This window comes from Arachis stenosperma, chromosome 4 (assembly GCF_014773155.1).
Source record: "Arachis stenosperma cultivar V10309 chromosome 4, arast.V10309.gnm1.PFL2, whole genome shotgun sequence".
Lineage (NCBI taxonomy): Eukaryota > Viridiplantae > Streptophyta > Magnoliopsida > Fabales > Fabaceae > Arachis > Arachis stenosperma.
Genome location: NC_080380.1, coordinates 149250551 through 149261274, shown reverse-complemented (window position 1 = coordinate 149261274; position 10724 = coordinate 149250551). Strand labels below are relative to the sequence as shown.

The 10724-nt window shown below is 26.2% G+C and overlaps 1 pseudogene; it reads right to left on the bottom strand.

Moving 5' to 3' along the window:
* Nucleotides 1–5776: 5776 nt before the first annotated feature.
* On the bottom strand, nt 5777–6499 carry LOC130975943 (aquaporin TIP1-3-like; annotated as a pseudogene).
* Between the last annotated feature and the right edge of the window lie 4225 nt (nt 6500–10724).

The following is a 10724-nucleotide window of genomic DNA, read 5'->3' as shown; positions in this document are numbered from 1 at the left end:
GCCTTTGATGAGTTGGTTCATTTTTCTTATCCAAATATTTTGAAAAACATGTCCTCAAAGGATTTTTTCAAAGCAAGAACTATACTGGCTCCTACACTAGACATCGTTGAAGAGGTCAACAACCATCTGATGGCTATCATTCCTGGAGGGGAAAAATTATATCTTAGTTTGGATTCCATTTGTATGGATGAAGGGAATATGGAGAGTCAACTAGATCTCTATGGTCCTGAATTACTGAATAGCATAAATTGCTCTGGTTTGCCTCCACATAAATTAATACTCAAGGTTGGCCATTCCGGTGATGTTACTGAGGAATATTGACCAATCCAGTGGTCTTTGTAATGGTACAAGGCTACAAGTTAGGAAGCTCGAAAATCATGTCATAGAATGTGAAGTCTTAACGGATAACAATGTTGGTCATATTGCTTTGATTCCAAAAATGAATATGGTACCAACAAATGAAACCGTCCCAGTTAGATTCCAACGAAGACAATTTTCCATAATAGTATCGTTTGCCATGACAATTAATAAGTCTCAGGGACAAACTTTATCTCATGTTGGATTGTACTTGCCAAAATCAGTTTTTACACATGGCTAACTATATATTGCACATTCAAGAGTTAAGAGTAAGAGATGTTTAAAAGTTTTACTTATGAATCACGTAGGAATGTCTGCAAATTTAACCATCAATGTTGTTTATAGAGAAGTCTTTAAAAAAATAGTATTCTAATGTAAATATTTTAATTTTATTTTAAATTCTGTATCAGTGTATAATTATTTTACCTTAAAAAATATAAAATAATTATTACTCACTTTTTTTAAGTTAAACTTTGATTTTGATAATAATTTTATAAATTTCTTAAAATAATATTATTTTATACTTTTGTTTTAAATATCGAAACATATAATTTTTTTTTACTTTTATAAATTTTTCCGTGCTGAGCACGGGTTCATACACTAGTTTATTATAATAATGTATTTCTATTAATGTATTAATATAATTTTAATATTTATATGTCACTAATAATAATAATATATAATATGTCTAATTGTAAAAAATTTACTATTTTTTATACGATTAGATTAGACATATTTATATTCAATTTATTTGATTATTTAATTAAAATTAATTATATTAAAAGATTATATTAATATTATGGTAGACTAATTATATTATTATTCATTAATTATATTAAAAGATTAAAATTGTGATAGATTATTATTATTTTATTATTTTTTATTTTTTGATATTAATTCAGATGTTTAGCTTCTTTTTATTATCATTTTTCATTCTCTTATTCTATGTATTTATTCCCATAAATTTTGCTAAATTAAATAAAGTACTGTATATCTTCTTTTTATTCTTCTTTTATATACACATAAAATTTATTAAATTATTTCTCTTCCATCAAATAATTTTGTTTCTCTTCTATTTATATTTCTTTCCTTCAATATTTTATTAGTTCTTATTTTTCTAAATTTTATTTTAATTTATGTATTTGTTCTTACTATACCCAATTTTTTTATTTATATATGTGTAATATACATTCTTATATATGTTATAGAAATATGATTTGATTCCATTAACTTACCAAATTTTTTTGAAAAATCTAAAGCTAAAGCACAAAAATATATTATAGATATTTTATTTTAATTTTTTAACTAAAAAATATAATATTTTTTGTCATATTAGTTGGAATTCAAAGTTAAATATGAATATTAATTTTTGAAATAGAATAAATATTTTAAATTTTTTGCATTTAAAAATAATATTCTATCAATGTTAGAATTATTTAGATGGATAAGTAATAGTGAATATAGAATTATTTAGGATGGATAGAACTAAGTACATCTTTTTATTGAAAATACGAATATAAAAATATTATATTCAATTCTCAATAGTCAACCTCTCATTAAACCATTGTATTTTCAAAAGATTTTTGAAAAAATGAAATAATTTTAGGTGTATAAATTTTGTAAAAATTTAATTAATTTAAGATATTTATTATCGTTGATTAAAAAAGTAAATTGAAATGACAATTTAATATTTTTATACTCTTAAAATATGATTTATTTATTTTTCATGCATTCTTTATCATCCAATGATCACATTAATATAATTTAATTCAATAAAATTGTTTATTATCATTTGATTGAATAAAATTTTTATTTTAGCTGAAAATTTTAGGATTTCTCAACCTCAAGATCATCCATGTTAAATCATTAAAAAATATAACTAAGAGCGCGAAAACGTCTCTTCATTCGAGAGTATGATTGAGATCAGAGAGCTTGGTTCTTGTGGTTCTTTGATCTTCGTCAACCAAAACCTTCTGTATTTTTTATAGGGTTGAATCACAATTTTACTGTGGAAAAAGAGTTATGAAGGCGAGTTTGATATGTTGAAGACCAAAATTCTAAAGTCATTATTTATATTTGAGTGTGACACTCATTAAACCCTAAAACTCAAATAAAATAGTATCTATGATTTTAATCTCATTTATCCAAATCAAAAGTAATAATGACTTATTTAATTTAACATTTATGACAATAAATGAGATCACTGTTATATAAGTCATTTAATGTGAAATTACTTAATTTACGATTATAATTAATATATGTATTATCCATAAATATATTAAGAAATAATAATTTCCTAACAATCTTCTACTTGGGTTATAAATATATATTTTCCTGAGATAACCCCTTATAAATTTTACGCGTAAATTTGAATGTTATTTCTCTTATTACTTTAATAATTTGGTCTATCTCATATATTAGTTATGAAATTACCGAAACTTTTATCACATTAGTGTCATAACAAAACTACAATGATCCCATACTAAAATACTCAACCACATAGATCAAATTTGGATGAGAAAATTCAGAAATTACATGCAAAAATGATCTCATGCATGTCTATTTTTAACTTGAATAAAAATTCTATTTTATTCGGTGACAGACTCAGATGAAACTGCAACGGCAATATCCGAACATAGCGAAGGTAACTAAGTGATGAGTCTGTAGAAGAAGAAGAGAAGAACTTAACAGACTCACAATGAGAGAGAGAAAGAGAAAGAGAGAGAGTGAGAGGGAAATTTACCTAGAGAAAAGAAACTCAGCAGGAGAAAGGTGGCGACGGGCTCAACAACGACGGTAACGGGATGAGCAGCGATGATGACATAAGCTGTGAACAGTGACAGACCCAGAAAAATTCAGTAATGGGGACAAAGATATAATAAAATTTAGATATAGATATTTTTTTGCTTCCCACGATATTCAACAAGTTAAGGACTAATCCATCATGAATTTGAATTCCATTTAAGAATCTACAATTGGCCGGCAACGAGTTGCTATACATACGAGACAGAATTCGAACCCTCAATACTTATTTAAGCAGACGACTAAGTTGATCACTTGATCAATCTAAATTGGTTTAGATATATTCAAAATCTAAAATTAGAACTATCTAATACATATTGATAAGAACTAGAAATATACACATAATCATTATTATAATATTTAAAATAATAAAAATATAATTTCATACACATAGTATAATACTTAAAATAACAAAAAAATATTTATAAGAACCTTTTTATTTTTAACATGATTAAATATTATTTTTTTATATATATTTTTAAACAATTATTTTACTTATTTGTCAAATCTACTTATTATAATTTTTATAGTATAAATAAATTTTTTAACTAAAATAATTACAGTATATTAATACATAGATAATATATTTTTTATCTTAAACAATTTTTAAAAAATCACTAATAATTTAAGTTGTATTTAATTAGAAAATTAAGTTTTAATTTAACTATTAATTAATTAACTAATATAATATAATTAATTATCACTAATTTTTGAGTGTATTTATTTATTTATTTTTCATACTAAATCAAATTTAATAATATAATTATTATTATGTGTTAAGTTTAACAAAATATTTTTTAACATAAAATACAAAAGAACTATTTATATTTATTTTGAGACAATATAATATAATAAGTGGTATATATGTATATAAGTATTACTTTTTTTAAAAAAAAAAATTGTGGGGGCAAATGCCCCCTCTATATTAAACGTGGGTTCGTCTCTAGCTGTGAAAGAAGATGGGAGTTATGAATAGGCAAGCAGCGATGGACTCAGCAACAACATGACAGGAGCTATGCGGTTTTTTTGTGAAGAAGTTGAGAAGAAGAAGATTTCAGGTGAGGATGATTGAGTTTATCTTGCATGGCTATAAAGTATAGACCGAAGCTATGAATCATATGTGATGTGAGGCAAATTCTAATTCCTAAAAAATGTTTATATGTATATTTTCGGGGCGGATGCACTCTAAACCCGTCTATACCATGTCTTGAGCAAAATATGCCCTGACTCGAGTCAAGTTATTACCCTTTTCATCCGGGTATGGACGGGTCGGGTACCTGCGTATTCGAAAACTCCTGCCAAGTCTAACCCCGTATTGATACTCTATTTATTAAGGGTTTATCGCTAGCCAATGGATTGCTATATACACAAGACGAGATTCTAACTCCTAATAGTTGTTTAAGCGGATGAGTGAGATGATCACTTAACAAACTCAAATTGATTAAGACAAATACTAATTATTTTTAATATTTTAATATTAAAAATTTTGAGAGTTTGATTTTAATTATAACTTTATAAAATATTTATAATAATAATTACTATATATATTATTTATTTTTTAATAAAATTTTTAATATAATTTTATGTATTATCCCGTACAAGGTACGGGAACATACACTAGTATACTCCAAAAATTGGAAATAATATTTTAGTTTCTCTATGTAATCATTGGAATCTAGAAACAATGTACTTATATCTTTATGAAGTTGTTACTCTACCAAGCAAAATATGGAACCTCAAGTCACTCAGGCATATGTACATATTAAGCATAGCATCAATGCCGAGCATGAAAATTGGAAAAATAAGGGTGGAAAATCTTCAAACACTGAGTACCATCTTTATCAATGCACGAACAGCAAGAATCCTAAACAAGGACATGTTCCGCAACTTGACAAAATTAACTTAGCGTGAAAAGGGGAGACAGCTGCCAATAGAAGAATTTCTAGACAAGATTTTGCACTTCCTAAACAAACTCCGTCCACTAAAGCTACTTCAGTTCACGAAACTTCCGTTAGATCCCAATGTGTATCCTACAAGTCTCACCAAAATTACCATAAAAAAGCCTAACAATGGACTTGATTCAAGAATGATAGCAACATCCCTGAGGACAAGCTTATCCGTGTCTAAGAGTGAGGTTATATTCATCATCAGTAGCTACGTCAAGTTTAATTTATCTTATTATTGTTTATATCTATGTACTATATAGATTATTGGGATCAATGCATTCCTGACAGAAACGACGACTACATAAAAAACTGCATTATTGAAGCAACTACTATCCCATGCCATTTAAGGCTTTCCCTTCATTACATACTAGGCTACTACCTTTGCGCATTTTGTTACTCCTATCAACCATGATCATTTAAATCATTGCTCTATCTTTTGTGCATTTCGCTACTCACATCACAATAAGTTAGTTGGTCTAAGTGAGCGCTTATATTCCAACAACAACAACAAAGCCTTGTCGTATAAAAAAAAATAAAGGTCGTTTCCTTGTTAATCTCTATTACATCAAAAACGAACCTAAGACTATCACTAAAAAAAAGAACGATTTTGTTTACCACTCACTATGCAAATACATAGACCAACAATGATTAAGATAAGAAAAGGAATTCCCCTAGTACTCACTGCTTGAAAGGGGTTCCTGACCATCATCACCAATGAAGATATTATCATACACAATGGCAGCAATGGCAGCACCAATGAAGGGGCCAACCCAATACATCCCATGATGAGTCCATGACCAATTAACAAGAGCAGGACCAAATGACACTGCTGAATTCATTGATGCACCATCAAATGCACCACCTACTAAGATGTTTGCACCCACAATGACTCCAATTGCAATTGGGGCTACAATCCCCACATTCCCTTTCTTTGGATCCACTGTTGTGCCATAAACTCTGTACACTAATCCAAATGTCATCACTATTTCAAACACCAATTCATGACACACCAGAGGATAATGAGAAACCTGCTGTTTCCTGCAATGTCCTAATCAGTGTCTTAGTATATTGCTTGTTGCACAAGTAAGAGTCTTGGTATTGAAAATATGAATGTAACAAGAGAATGTTTCTAGTGAAAAGAGTTGTTTAATGCTAGGGAAACAAATATCTTTCTTTCTTCCACAAATATTTCATGGCAAGAATTAATGTTAGGAAACAAAAAAAAAAAAAAACAGCCAAAATTTACCTTATTTAGTATTTATTAATTCAAATTTTCACTAATTTTGATTAATTTTTTTTTGTTACCAAATATTTTCGTTTATATATATTGTATTGAACTTTTGTCTATAAAGAAGACTCTATATAAGATACAATAATATATTACTCACCTCCATCATCATCAACCAAACTAATTAAGATAATAAGATGGTTAACTAACTTTTGAGAATTGAAGCTGTGGTTTTTTAGATTTAAATTAATTCCTTTCTTGTATGTGTTAACCACCATTAGAAGATATATTAATTATTGCTACCCCATTTTATTATTAGGCAATGGCTTTAGTTTGATACTTAGCTTGATTCCATGTATACTTGCACAAACGTTCTGACGGCAAGAATAGATGCTTGTGACAAACACATAGATACACGGATTTGCTAATTATGATTACTTAAGGCACCTTAATTAATTATGGCATTCATTTAGAGATCATGGTCCATGCATGGTAACCTTTCCATTTCACAGTTGCTAATTGCTGTGCCTGGTGCTTCCCAATCACCCACTCACTCCTATTTCAAAAACTTCTCTACATAGCAAAGAAATTTATCAAACCATATTGAATGAATAATATTTAAGGTACACTCCTTCAACTTTAGGGTGTTTGCTCTATAATTTCTTACATAGCATAGCATAGCATGCATGATGCATGAATTGAAGTGCCTAATTTATTTGTTGTTGCAAACTTATAATACTTGTGAGGTTGATTCAAGAATTCTCAAGGACGCATGTTTCCAAATCAACGTAAGTTGTGTTATTGAAATAAACTACTGGTCAATTTAGTTACAGTAATACTAAAGACATAATAATTTAAAATTATTTTATTTAACTTAATATATGTAACTTCTTGCATGTAATATCTATTAAATTGGCTTTTAAAATTATACTTTTGTTTCAATTTGATTTTCAAAGCTTCGACAATTTGATTTCCTAATTTAGTATTTTGACCCACGTTGGTTTTTGGCTTTATTTTTGTCACAGAACTATCAACATCATACTGAGATAGATGGACAATTATCTGCTAAATTTTCTAACAGCTATTTGAAATAGTAATTAAAATTTTTTTACCTCAATTTTCTTTTCACAAAACATTTAAAACCCTCCGTCTCTATTTCAACACGTCGTTAACAGTTCTATACCGAAAATATGATCAAGAACTAATTTGAGTAATTAATATCAAGTTAAAAGATTAAATTGTTTAAATTGAAATTTTGAGAATCGGATTAAAGCACATGTGTATTTTCAAAGATCAATTTAAGTATTATCTTAATATATTACTCAATTATTTTAAGGATAATTAAATTAAAGAATAAAAAATAAAATAAATAATAATTAAGAAATACAAAATAAAATAACTAACTTTAAATTATTTTGGGTTGATTATTTTCTATTCACTCCTAAACATTTAATTATGTTTATTTTACTCTATAGTTCCACCTCCTAATTTTCATGAATGCTCTGCCTTTCTTCTATTTCGTATTTATATTAAATGACATATTACTATTTCTAAATTATTATTTTATACTTGTTATTGAAAAATATTATAAATGATTACAATTAATTTATTATCCACATAACTTTTTTATGATTATATCTACCATATATAAACATATTATTAACATAGATTGTGTAATATTTATTTTTATTTTATTCTCAAAATAAGATAATAAAATAGTACATTAAGTCAGTTATTTATACTTAAAGAGACGTATTTTTAAGATTAAATTTTAAACAAATATTTGATATCATTCATAGTGTGCCATAAACACAACGAGTTGATGAAATGGCGAAGAGCAATTACTAACTATTCGTTGAAGATAGTTTGGTGTTTCAACCGTAATGAAATATTAACAATATTAAGTAAATAAAAAAATAGTATTGTATGTTAATTATAGCAAAATTTTCTTTATATTCTTAGTGAGAAAATTAAAATCATTATTAATTATTTTATGAAATCTGTCGCACTTTGGCTGGGAAATTATTTTTCTGTGCTGATGAATTAGACTAGACATCTTTTCAATTTTGCAGAGCTGGAAAAGAAAAAAAAGTGAATGATAACTAATTGGGAGATAAAAACGCTTAAAACGTCTTTTTTAAAAATGTTTTTTAATAATTAACATTCAATATATATAATCGATTAAATCGTGTTGTTTTTATCAAAATTAGATCAGATAAATTAATTTGGCCGAAAAATCGGTAAACCAAATCTTAAACCGATCTAAATTAATATTTTTTTTATAGAAAATGACTACAATAACTTTATTATAGAAAATGACTAAAATACTTCTATTATATATTTTTTTTAAAAATTTGAGAATCCTAATAAATTCTAATTCTATGACAGCACAGAAAAAAGAAAAGAATTAGTATTTAGAGTTCTTAATATATATAATAATAATAATAATAATAATAATAATAATAATAAGAGTATTTTAGTTATTTTTTATAATAGATATATTATAGTAATTTTTATAAAAAAATATTAATTTAGATTGGTTCAAGGTATAGTTCACTAATTTTTTAACCAAATCAATTTATCTAATTTAATTTTAACAAAAATAATACGATTTAATTAATTATATGTATTGAATTTTAATTACTAAAAAATATTTTTAAAAAAAGACGTTTTAAACGTCTTTATCTAAATGGTTCCTAACTTAAAATAACTTAATGATATTGTGATGTACACCTCATATAGAAATTAAAGTACGAATTTGTTATTTATCTTTTGAACATGTTATGTATGGCAGATAAACGATATATACATCAGCTATTTGGGGTTGGCTACAAATTATGCTTGCATCTTCTTATCAATAATTCAGGTAATTATTATTATTATTATTATTATTATTATTATTATTATTATTATTATTATTATTATTTTTTTTTGAGATTTTGAGAAAATATTTGATGAGATAATGTTGTTACATGAGCTAATCACTTATCAGATAATTAGTTCTTCAGTTAGTTAGCCAATTAGTATTTGTAAATAATTAGTTAGAAGCTGACGTGGTAAGTTAGTTATTGTGCTGAGTGGGAGTTGGCTAGTTTACTGGTTTTAGTAGTTAGTTATAGCAAGTGCTATTTATAGCAAAATGTGATGTTATATATCATTTATTCTTGGAGTAACTATAAATTTCTCGCTTTAACGATCATAAAACACATTATGATGAGTTAATGTTATTGTCTCTTAGAATATGTCAAATAATAATTTTCTTAGTGTAAATTTTTAGTCACAGTAATTATTTAAACGAAAGATCACTCATCACTTAACGCATATGAATGAGATTTTAAATTAGGAGAATATATTCTTATTTAATTTTTTTTTTTCATTTGTTCTGCTTAGGTTGTACCTACCTAACTGGAATTTAAATACAACATCACCTGCTGTTGAAGTTCATTTAAGATTTTGTATGCGGATCCTCATCAATAATAATCTAGGTGAGAGATACATTTACTTGTCCTCTTGTATTTTCTTTGTATGACTGATAATGCACATTCTCCTTTTATATATATATGTTAATAATATTATTGTTATATAATTATATTTTAAATAAGCCATATTATTACGGATTTTAAATAAGATATCTAAATAAAAGTTTAAATATGCGAATATATGTGTTGAAAGTTACTTAGATTTGGTCATTTTTTATCTTATAATTTTTATGTCCTTAACTCTTAGCTTTGTCCAATTATAATTTTTTTTTAACATTTTTCGTCAATAAAATAGGTATTACTTGCTCTAAAAGAGTTGTTGTATAGTTTTTTTTGGTTGTTTAATTTGTCCTTAATTTAAAGAATAAATATGTTTAATTTACTCAAATATTTAGTTTTAAGAAAAAAGATCACCGTGTCTATTTTCTTTTTTAATTTGATATAATATGCTATTAATTTCATAGTATTATTGTCTAATCCTTTCCTAAATGTATTCTCATCATCTTATTTAATTTGTTTTTATAATTTTATGCATGCCAAGTAAGAAAAAGAAATTGAATGAGATTGATTATTGATTATTGATTATAGTTGACCCAACATATATATTTGTTTCTATCTAGTATTTTATATTGATAGAATTTATATTTATTTTATTGTAAAAGTCTAGGGCAAGCAACTTTTTCAAATTCTAACCAGCATGTAACTAGCAAGAAAAAGTGAGTTATTGGATGAAATCTCACACCAATCTCACACCATTAAAATCATGATTATTGATTATTTGATAGCTACAAAGCATAAAAGTTGCTACCCGTGCCACTCCTCTATTTTATTTTCTTATTCTCTTGGATGATCTTGCTTTCTTGCTTTCACGCACTCAACAATATCTCTTAAATTTTCTCGTAGAATCACAAA